Genomic DNA, 9577 nt, shown 5'->3' on the forward strand with positions numbered 1-9577 from the left:
TGCCTTGACTTCCCCAATGTAGTGGACTATAACCTGGAATAATCTCTACCTCCCTCATTCATCCTAATTTCTTTCTTTCACGATATATTCACGCTCTTTCTCCCTCACATTTGCTTCGTAACTCTTTAGAAAATACTGGTTTTTGATTTCTGACCTCTGCAGCCTACCCTAAAACCTTTAACTCAGTTTAAAATTTTAAGTAAGTGAAGAATGCTCAAATAGTCTTACCAAGTAGTGATTTTTTAGTAAAAATACTGAACGTATTCAAGTAAACTATACAAATAATTTTATATATTGTTAATATTTTATTTGTATATTATTTTTTATACAGGAGCTATTGTATGTACTTTTAGATATTATTCTATATTTTAGATATTATTAAGGTAGTTTAAACGAGAAATAGCCCATAAGCTCATGTATTTGAACACTAGGTCTCCAGTTGGTGGTGCTGTTTGAAGGATATTGTGACCTTGCTAGAGGGAGCATTCACTGGGGACAGGCTTTGAGAGCTGAGGGCCCAAATCTACTTCCAGCTCTTACCTTTGCTTCCTGTTCTAGTCTCTCATTTTCCTACTCTGACCACCTGCCTCCACTGGGGTGTCTTTCTCAGGAACCATAGGCCAAACTAAACTGCTTTTCCTATAAGTTGCCTTAGTCGGGGTATTCTATAACTGCATCAGAGAAGTAACAAAACAATTATATGTCATCACACATTTTTATCACTGTTTACCTGAGCCAAAAGAGATTGCTATGCCTGAGTTGCTAAAATATGTCAGGCTTCTCCCTGGATGCTCACTGATCTGAAAAGACGACAAAGGAAACGGATCCAACTGAAAATGGCAGCCCCCATGTCCCAAGGCAACCCTGCAGGGTGGTATGAAGTGCCCACGTGGGACATGATCAGGAGAGGGGGCCTGCTGGAGGCTGGAGTGGAGAGAGCAAGATCATTGGGATCATGAGGTCAGGCCAATGGAGTCACTGAATGGGCTACAGTGCCCTGCTGATCTGGCCTGAGAAGGACTCTGAAGGCCAGAGCAGCTTTCTAATGGGCACATCAGAGGTACAGCTGCATCCTCACATCTATATGTGAAGTATATTTACAACGGTTTAAGGTTCCTGAGGCAAAAGTCTAGCATCTTTTCTATTTGAAACAAACACACAAACACACATACATATGTACGTACACATACAAACACATAAGCATACACACAAACACACAAGCACACACACAGAAACACAAACACACACAAACACATGCAAACAAAAACACACAAATACTTGTGCATATACATGCATACTTACAAACACACACACACACACACACACACACATACGTAATGAGGCCCACCAAGCCCTGCTCTGTGTTCAGGACTGAGGCTGTATTGAGGAGGAAGTCTGTGCTTTGGGAATGACACTGGAATCAGAGACTGTGAAGAACTTCAAGAGACTCCCACAAGGTTGTGCTCAATGACAACCTATTCTAAATGCAAAAAGGCTCCAGCATGGAGTAAAAGATGTCTGGGGACCACCCCTCCTCAGGTAAATCAGTGGTTGGCAGCTGCAGAAAGGGAAACTTGTCTTTGATGACTTGGCTGCCTAAAGTCGTCTGTGCTTCTGTAAGGAACCACAGCTGAACTCACTGTTTCTTTATCGCAGGCTTGGGTACAATTGGCCTTGGGTTGGTCATTGGCACTCTCTCTAGGATGAATAAATTTCTTTACACCTCCATAGGAGGACTCATCTAACAGATTAAATAGAACATTCTAAGGACAAATCTGTTCCCTCTTCTGGCTAGTAGCTTTCTCATCCCATACAGTGATGGTATCTTTTATTGAATGACTTAGAAGTGCAAATGAGCGTCCAAGTCCCAGGCTTACCTGGCCTTCTTTTCAGCTCAGGCAGTGTCTCTTTTAAACATCTCATCTTGCCTTTGGGGCCAAGTCCTGTCTCTTAGTTCCATGGAGAAGAAAAATAGGGAAACTTGGTTCTTGTTTTTAAGCCTAAGTACATGTTGGGCGTCGAATTGCTGCTGGGCATGAGTAAAATCCCTCAGTGCACAGCTTACCTGAAGGATGCCATCTCTGCTTCTTACATGAGATCAACACTAGGCTCAGTAACTTTTAACCAATGTGCTGCAGTATGGGACTGTAAAATCCTGGGTGTTGGGCCACGCCCCCAGAGCCCTGCCACAAGGTCTCCATGTCCCAAGTAGAAGGTGGGGAACAAGTCTCTGCCTCAAGATTTCCCTGGCCCTGCCCTCCCCCCACCCCCCCAACCCACCCCCTGCCCGCTTCTGATATATAAGTAAATCCATTCCGACATTTTTCGGGAAAGCTCCATACCACCCAAACCCACCGTCTGTTAATAAATCAATGCATCTTAAATCTCCACATGTCTCGTGAATTCGGGATTTGTGTAAGTCAAGACTCCCGCCCGCCCCTGTCCTTGTGAGGTGGGGGAGGGACTCTAGCTAGCCACGCGGCTGCCCATGCCAGCTCCTGTCCTGCGTCCCCCACTGCTGAGCGCCAGCTCGCGGGACAGGGGGATGAGAAGCCTTTCTCTCTGCGTTCGGCTCTGTCCAGAGCAACTGAACTGCACGCCCTGGGACCACCGCCACCAGCCACTCCCCCAGGAGGTCCCCGCCCTCTCTTGTTGCACTCCCGCCTGTGACCAGTGTGTGGACGACACTACAGTACTGGGGCATCACTCAAAAGTTCTGGGTCTTCCTACCCTGTTTATTATTTTATTATCATTATTATTATTATTTTATTTTTATGAAGTTTCCTGTGTCCATTGTTGCCCCTGAGACGTTTCAAGTGCTCTGAAGTAAGAGATTAGAATAAATAGTGGAAAGACACGGTTATTCTGCGAGGAGACCTGCTTCAAAGAGTCTTCAGTGTCTACTGGTTAAAAATAATTTGGTTGGCTTCAAGAAGAGAGTTGTGAAATGTTTTGGCAGGACTTTATGTAATTAACTTGACGGTGGTTAGCCCATTCCAAAAGAGGCTGAAAATAAGATCCCTGAATCATGTTCTAAAAGAGAGGATTCTCTGTTGACTTGATTCTGAATGTCATAGCCTACAACGCCTTCTGAAGAGAATCAAGCCCCACCCCACCTCTGTGCCCTTGGTGCTTTCCTCCAATAAGAGCTTAAGAACATTTGTTCTCTTTCCCTGTGTCCTCTCCCTTCCCCTCCCCTTTCCCCTCCCCTCCTCCCTTCTCCTCCCCTTCCCATCCCCTTTCCTCCTTCTTCCCTCCAATTCTCCCTTCCCCTCCCCTCCAAACACTGACCTCTCCTTCTCCCTCCCCTCTCTTCCCTTTCCCCCTCCCCTCTTCCCTTCTTCCCTCTCCCCTCCTCTCCTCCCCTTTCCTTACTTCCTCCTCTCCTTTCCTCCTTCCTCCCCTCCTGCCCTCTCCTCTGATCTCTCCTCCTCCTCTTCCTCCTCCTCTTCCTCCCCCTCACATCTCCATATTCCTCCTCTCCCTCCTCTTCCATTTTGTCTGCCATCTTTGTCTCTCTTTTCCTTGTTCCCCATCTATTTTTGGTTGCATTTCTTATTCACTGTCTGCTCTACTCTGGGAAAGTGCCCAGGGTTCAATAGCTGATTAACTTGAGTTAAACTGGACTTTTATTGTGTCACTGGGGCTAATTTTGCTGGTAGTTAGGAATAGAATCTCTTCAGCCTGCCAAATATCACTCCTAGGATTTCCTTGAACCTAGCAATTAGTTAATAAAAATTGCCATACTGCAAAAAGCTTACACAAACCTCCTACATTCAGGCTATGCTGTTGGCTTCCCATCTTCTTTCCTATTGCATCTTCCTCCTGGACGTTGCTTCCAGGAGCACAAGGGCACATGTACACTAATAATAAATGAGATCTAATATTTTATTAGATAACTGAATCAAAAGATGTAGCTAGATCTTTCCCTAACTCACAATAAATGACACTGTCAATAACAAGATGGGAGAGGCATCCAGCATGGGGACAGGGACTGTCACTGTCACTATGAGGCTTTGATGACAGGTTATACCCCACTGTGCCCTCCTCCACACACTGTCTTCCAACCCTACAGGTAAAGGCAGAATCTGTGAGCTTGAAGATAAGAGTGTTCAAGTATAAAACACCCCAGATAAGACCTAGTTCTTGGTCCAGCCTCAGTTTTCTTGACCTGAGCAATTGCTAAGGCAGGAGGATTGCTGAGAATATGGGACTAGCTTGGGATGGGGTATATAGTAAGTTCTGTGCCAGTCTGAACTACAGGGTAAGACTGCTGAAATGAGGGGGAGGGGAAGAAGACGAGGAGATGGTGAGGGGTGGAGATAATGGTCAAGCCTGGACACATAACAAGTGCTTCTTTTATATTGTTCATGAGTTCATTTACTTTTATTCTACGTGTACAAAGGTTTTGACTGCATGGAACATGTGCCTTGTCCCTAAGGCCGGAGAACAGCCTTGGATCCTCTGGAACTGGAGCTGTTAGCCTCTGTGTAGACACTGGGAACTGAATCCCAGACCTCTGAAAGAGCCTTTCAACACTGAGCCATCTCTCAGACCTTGCAGCTGCTACTTAGGTGTTTTTGTGTGACTAAAGGGACCACATGTCAGGAACTCACCTCAGTTCGTGCCTGACCACTATGCACAAACTGGACATTTCTAGTTCACCCCTTTACTTTCTGTTCCATGCATCTTACTGACTCACCCCAGGTCAACCATATTGCCTCATTCACAAAAGCTATTATAATGAGTGGGCTGTAGCATAGACACACATTTTTTTTTCTGTATGATTAAAAATAATTATTATTTATGAACAGAGCTGATGGCTAGATGGGGATTCATTATGCTACTCTTACACATTTTAAAAAGGTGCAACATTGTGATTACTCACAATAACATTAAAAAAAATTAAAACCCACACACTGAACACCCAAGCAATCTTCATTTTTCCTGTCTTCTTTCAGTTCTTGCCCCTTGTAGATACAATTTTTATATAATTTCAGTCCTTTCCACAGATGTCTTGAAGTGTGGCGTGCCTTCATTCCATTCTTTCAACTAACGGACAGTCATTTAAACTCAAGTGACTCTCGAGACAGTGATGTCCATGGTGATAGCACTGACAGCTGCCAATCAATCACAGGCTTCAAAAGCCACGCCTCCATTGTGCACATTCCTTTTCCTCTATTGTTTTTCATTTATCTATTTTTACCTTTATCATTAAAGTGTGTGTGTGTGTGTGTGTGTGTGTGTGTGTGTACTCATGCCCTATTTCCTGTGGGAGGGTCAGAGGACAGTTTACAGGGATCAGGTCTCTCCTTCAACTATGTGGATTCTTGGGAATCTGCTCAGGTCGTCAGGTTTGGCCACAGACACTGTGCCCACTGGGCCACCATGCTGGTCTCATGTGTTCTATTTCTAACTTCTAAAATAAGCTGAGGTACCCTAGGCAGACAGCATGCCCAGGCCACACAGCTCAGAGGAACAGTCTTCTCTAGCATCAGGATGTAGCTATGGCTGCTCTCCAAGCCTCTTCCTCCCCGTGCTGTGCAGCTCACCCACCTCCTCTCCTCGGTCACATCTCCTAACCATCCCAAACTGTTAGCGTTTATATCCATCTTCGTTTTATATCTCTCTGAGGAGGAAACAGAGTGTCAGAAGTGCTAAGTGATCCGACTAAATTCACCAACCTGAAAGTGGGAAGGCTACAAATCAGGCTTAAGTTCTCTGACTTTAAAACCTAATTCTTTAGTATATTTATTAAATAATTTTTGTGTGTGCTTGGGTGTATGTATGTTCTTATTGGTGTGGGTGTGTGGAATTTTGCCTGTGTATGTGCACATGTGTACATGTATGTGTGTATGTGTGCATGTGTGTGTATGTATGCATGTGTGTGGGGGGGTGTACTTTTGCCTGTGCATGCATGCAAGCATGCATGTGTGTGTGTGTGCGTGTGTGTACGTGTGAATGTTTGTGTGTATATATGTGTGTGTTTGTGTGTGTGTTGTGTGTGTGAGTGTGAGAGTATGAGTATGTGTATAGATCTGAGATCTTACTGGATATCTTCCTGGATCACTTTCTATCATATTTCTGAGGTGAGGTCTCTCAGTGAACCTGGAGCTCACTGATTTGACAAGACAGAGCACTGACCTGGAGCACTGGCCTGGAACCCTGGATTTCTTGCCTCTGCCTCTCCAATACTAGGGTTCCAACTGTCCACTGTCACAGCTGATTTTTTTCCTGAGCATTAGGGATCCTAACTCAGGACCCCATGCTTGTGCATCCAGGACTTTACCAGCTGATCTGGCTCCTCAACCTTAGAAGGGCTACTGGAATCCCTTAATCTCCGAACCCTCCCATCCTGTGCCTGCCCTGCAGGCAGAGGAGCTTCCTAGGTCACTGTCACATAGACAACCCTCGAAATGAAAACCATCTGGAGGACCTTGGAGAGTCTTAGAACGAGATTCCAATTTGGAATTTATCAAGCCTATGAGTAAAATATAAACCACGTATGTCATCAGCTCTTAGGAAGGTCTAAGTCTCAGAAGTATTTTATAACTGACCTCTGTCTCTTTGCCTTTTGGCAAAAATAGCATCTAATTTCGCCACTCATCAGTTTAGATCCTAAAACATCACACCAATTTCTAACCTCTTGAAAGGAGCCCCAGTCTTCAGCAAAGCTCTGTCCTTGGTCTAAGGGTTTGCTAGAGTTTGGATGCTCTTAAACTCATGACCTTGCTTTCCAAAATAAACCTGATGTGCAGAATGCTGATTTGGTATCTGATTACTCTCCCAATCTGTAATCAACATGTCTTTTCAAATTTGTTTATTTATTTTACTGACTTATTTTGCCCTGCCGTGGATCAAACCCAGGGTCTCATGCACCAGCAAGCAGCAGGCAAGTGCTCTACCATCCTGGCTCACATCCAGATCAAGCTTAGTGCTGTCAATCAAAGCATGTGCTCGGCTGGCTCAGGCCCAAGGAAGTCCTTCCCTGCTTGCTCATGGCACAGAGGATAAACAGGAGGGTCCAGGCAAAGGTAGCCTGGACCAAGGCCAGTCCAGCGGAGGAGGGGCTTCCTGGGAGGAAGTTTCTAGGTCATGAAGTGGATCTTCTTCCAGAAGCAACATTTTTTTTAAAAGGTAAACTGAGTTGGGGAAGATTTCATAAAACTCTGGCCAGTAAAAATGAAAACTTTTGTTTTGTAAGTGTTATACTAGCCCTGGTGAATTCTGGGTCTTTCCACGACAGGCTGGTGCTGTGGGATGTTTGTTTCCAGAGAGACAAGCCTTCCTTACTTTGATTTCTGTTTTTCTAAACATGTAGGTGTGTGTGTGTGTGTGTGTGTGTGTGTGTGTGTAGGTATATGTATGTGTTCATGTAGATATAGATGTATGTGTCACACAGGTGTGCGTGTGTGTGTATGTGTGTGTGTGTATGTGTGTATGTATGCAGTAAATGAATGTGTGTGAGTTGCAGGCATGCATGGATACATGTGCATGGAGGTCAGAGAACAATATCTGGTGGTCAGTTGTTGCCTTCTGCGTTGAGGCAGCTTCTCTTTGCTTCTGAGTTTTATACCCTGTGCTGCCCCTCTTCCCACAGATGTGCACCATGGTGTCCTTTCCATTGTTCCAAGGAATCAAATTCGGGGTGTCAGGCTTGCATGGCTAATACCTTTACCTGACAAGCTATTTCCCTATGTCTCCATTTTAGTTTTTGGAATACGGTTTCTCACTGACCACAAAGCTCGTCGCTTCGGCTATACTGCCTCTGGGGTAAGGGGTACAGATGCAGATCTTCATATCTGCCTTGTCTGTGGGTGCTGGAGATCGGAACTTGGGACTTAATGCTTATGTGGCAGTTCTTTACTGACTGAGCCACCTGCCCAGCCCCAAATCTGTTCTTTTACAAAATAATAATAATAATAAATCTGATTCCAGTGGTGTGCTTTAGATAAGGTTTATTTCCCAGTGGTCTACACTGGAAACTTTGTGCCTGGAAGAGAAGTAATGGGAAGCACCGTGGAATTCCTAAGATGCGGAACAAGATAAAGGCCCTGAGGTCCATGGGGGGGACAGACCCAGCAGGACACACTGAGGTAGTTAAGCGGAAGTCACGAAAGACAGAAGTCATGAAAGGCAGAGAATCTCACTTCCTGCCTTACCATGTGGGGTTTGAGAATTCTAACTCAGACCTGCTGGGCAATTGCGTTGACCTTGGGTAAGGTCTTTCTGACACCCCAAACAATGTGTGTTGTTTGTTTTGTTTCGTTCCGTTTTAAATAGACATTGCTATTTTGAATTTGGAAATTGCTCCAGATATTTACACAGCTTCTACTTTACTCTCTAATCATTTTGGTTTTATTTCACTTCAGATTTCTTTTAAGTGATGGATTTTTTTTTTCATACGTCAGAACGATAATCAGAAGGGTCGGGAAATGCGGTTAAAGTGATGGTGTGCTCAGCATCTGTCTTTGACCTTCTTGGGGTTTTAAAGACAATCTCGTTACAGAGTGGAATTTCAAAAAATGTTCAGCACTGCTGTCTTATAAAGCTCCTCCAGCCTGAAACCCACCCTGGGGCCCATTTAAAAAGTCTCTTTTGGCAAAAGCCAGATGTGTGGGCTCTGTCAAGGACCTGGAGACATTACTCTCTTAACTGCTTATTACACAATGTCAATGTCAAAGTCACTGTCCTAACTTGCTTTCCACTGCTGTGATAGAGACACTATGACCAAAAGTATCTTGTGGAGGAAAAAGTCTATTTGGGTTTATCTTGCACCACAAGGGGGAGTTAGGGCAGGAACTCAAACCAGGAACCCTGGAGAAATACTGCTCAACCAGCTTTCTTATAAGACTGGGCAACCCCTGCCAAGGGCTATCCTTGGCCGCAGTGAGCTGGGCCCTCCCATGTCCATCATTAATCAAGACAATCGCCCCAGATATTTGCCTACAGATCAGTCTAATGAGTGTGGATGTTTTCTCAATTGAGGGTTCCTCTTCTCAGATGACCCAAGCTTCTGTCAACGGATCAAAATTTTACTAGCACAGTCATTAAAAATGAAAGCTTTTTTGGATTTATTTTTTGTGCTTTTTCCAGTCAAGTGTTAAGTGGTACTATTGCTTGAATCTGAAGTATCCCCCACAGGTTCATGTGGTCGCTACTTGGAGGTACCATTATTGAGAGATGGTGAGAATGTTGGTATATTTTACCTAGTTTGCAAACGTCAGACCACAGGGACAAGATTCTAAACTCACAGACTTCCTTCCCTTCTGACTCCAGTGCTCTGCTCTCTAGCCCAGTGAGCTGAGGAGCCCCCACCCAGTGGAACCCCACTGCTGTGAACCCTACCCAGCCTCCCACCATGATGGAATGTACCTGAATTCTTCCAAATCATGAGTTAAAATAAAAATCTCTCATCTCAACCAACAGAAATGGATTTCTACATTGCCACCAGAAGTCACACTTGCTCTGGGTCTTCACGGAGCAGGAAGGGGCTCTGGACACTCACTGCTACAGACAGCACGCTTTGTTGATGAGGAAACCAAGACCCAGGACAATCAGTGCCTAAACTGTGCAC

This window comes from Grammomys surdaster, unplaced genomic scaffold (genome assembly GCF_004785775.1).
Source record: "Grammomys surdaster isolate TR1022 unplaced genomic scaffold, NIH_TR_1.0 132, whole genome shotgun sequence".
NCBI classification, from domain to species: domain Eukaryota; kingdom Metazoa; phylum Chordata; class Mammalia; order Rodentia; family Muridae; genus Grammomys; species Grammomys surdaster.